Source organism: Cornus florida, unplaced genomic scaffold, assembly GCF_030987335.1.
Source record: "Cornus florida cultivar Cherokee Brave unplaced genomic scaffold, ASM3098733v1 CherokeeBrave_3.0.0_Hap2_Chr09, whole genome shotgun sequence".
Lineage (NCBI taxonomy): Eukaryota > Viridiplantae > Streptophyta > Magnoliopsida > Cornales > Cornaceae > Cornus > Cornus florida.
Window position 1 is genome coordinate 42,671,071 of NW_026775579.1, and position 2,487 is coordinate 42,673,557.

Consider the following 2,487-nt stretch of genomic DNA (forward strand, 5'->3'; position numbering starts at 1 on the left):
GGCTCCCCTCAACTGATCAAACAAGTCATCAATCCTGGGCAAAGGATACTTGTTACGAATCGTAACCTTGTTCAACTCCCTATAATCTATACGCAGACGAAGCGAACCATCATTCTTCTTCACAAACAGAACCGGTGCTCCCCAAGGTGATGTACTCCTACGAATAAAACCCTGGCTGAGTAACTGCTGAATCTGATCCCTCAGCTCTCTCATTGTGATACCCCCCCGGATTTTCGAATGCGGGTTGGCCAGGCCCACGCCCAAATACCCGAGAATATCAAAACAAATTGATAATAAACGAACACAGAGTACAAAAGAATAAAGAAAAATAAGTAAAATGCTGACAAGAAACTAAAATGATAATCTAATAATAAACCTCATAATATATTTCCATTAATAAACTCTTCTGATAGAACTGATCCTCCAAAATACAACTCGGGAATCCATACTGTGTGGACCCCTAGAAAATCCAAACTAAACAAATGGCAACAATAACTATCTAAATCAGGAAACTGAATCATAAAGAAACTCTTATGTAGCATCGGAAGAATGAAGTAGACTGATCCCCGCTTAGCACGAACAACCTCTACTCCTGACGAATACCTGAAAAATAATGGTGGGTCAGGCCCACAAACAAGTTCTACTCTACTACAGTCCAAGCAGAGATCCGATACACGTATACATCCTAGTCAATCCAACAGTAACTAGTAGTCCGTATATATATATATATAAACACACTAAATGAACCTCACTAGACTATAGGGTTGTCTCAACCTGAATAGTAAGTAACATGCAAAACGCACATATAGTGGGCATGAGTACCTAGACTTACCAGGGTACACAACTACACTATATCTAGCTACACATCCCTGGCGATATACGCACCTTAACCACTGATCCTGAGACTCAAGCTCATATCATGGCACCATACTTATATATATATAATCTAGTAACCATCCTATCCAGTATAAATTAATCCTCCATAAGTCATTCAACTTGTTCAGCTGACCTGACTTGAATATAAGTAAGACTTAACATTTTAGTTAATCCATTCCCTTATATAATAAATTAATCATCTATAAGTCATTCAACTTGTTCAGCTGACCTGACTTGAATATAAGTAGGACTTAACATTTTAGTTAATCCATTCCCTTATATAAAATAGGTAGGACTTAACTGATAAGTTAATCCGTCCCTAGAATGCCACCATCCCATACTGGTGCATTAAACCACATAATATAACAATTGATGTAACGATTAAGGAAATACATCAAATAATTCAGAAATAACTATGATAATATGATATCAAGTTATCACAAAATAGGAATGACTTATTATTTATTTAAGTTTCCTATATCACATGTCCTACATAAACTGATTCTTATATATATGATGATATTTTATTATACCGTCAAATCAGCATTCTCCATATCTAATTCATCCTACACATTTAATCTCAATTGCTAAAACATATTAAAAGATTAAATACATTCGTTTGTTTAAAACATTCAAATAGCAAGCATCATTATGATTGAGTCTATTTAAATTTATTTAAACCTAAACCTAGTTCCTATTTAAAATTTAGGAATCCTAGGCATGTTTCTACGTTCCATCATTCCACAAATATGAAAAATACATAATTTAAACATGTAAAAATTCACATCAGAAATCAAATCAAAATCATGCATTTATCAATTCATAACATAAGAACAGATATGAACAAAATTCATAAAACCTATGTTTTAATCTAATTAAACATGCATAATTATTTAATTTTATGTGTTTAATAAATCCTGAAATTTCTTAGGCATGTACAGAAACACGAATCAAAGGGAAAGAGATAGAAGAAGAACTTGCCTTAAACTTTCGGATCAAAAGTTAAACTTCTTCTTCCTTGATCTTCTCTCTAAAGGGTTTTCTCCTCATTCCTTCCTCTTTCTCCTTCTCTCTCTAACTCTCTCTCTCTCTAGAATATGTTACGTGATATATTTTCATTCCCTTTTCAACCTATAGTTGTGTATTTATAGGCTAAATAATAAGCCTACTCCTTTTTCCAATCTAAGTCAACTTAATAAAGAAAAATAAAAAATAAAAATATTAAAAAGGTAACTTAAAATATGTTACGTATATAATCTATGTATATCCTTATTAATTAAATAAAACATATACATTAGATTATTTATTAATACTAAAGTTACCATAATATTAAAAGGTAACTTAAAACATGTTACGTATATAATCTATCTATATCCTCATTAAATAAATAAAATATATACATTAGATTATTTATTTATACTAAAGTTATCATAATATTAAAAAAGTAACTTAAAACATGTTACGTATATAATCTATCTGTATCCTCATTAAATAAATAAAATATATACATCAGATTATTTATTTATACTAAAGTTACCATAATATTAAAAAGGTAACTTAAAACATATTACGTATAAAATATATGTATATCCTTATTATATAAATATATAA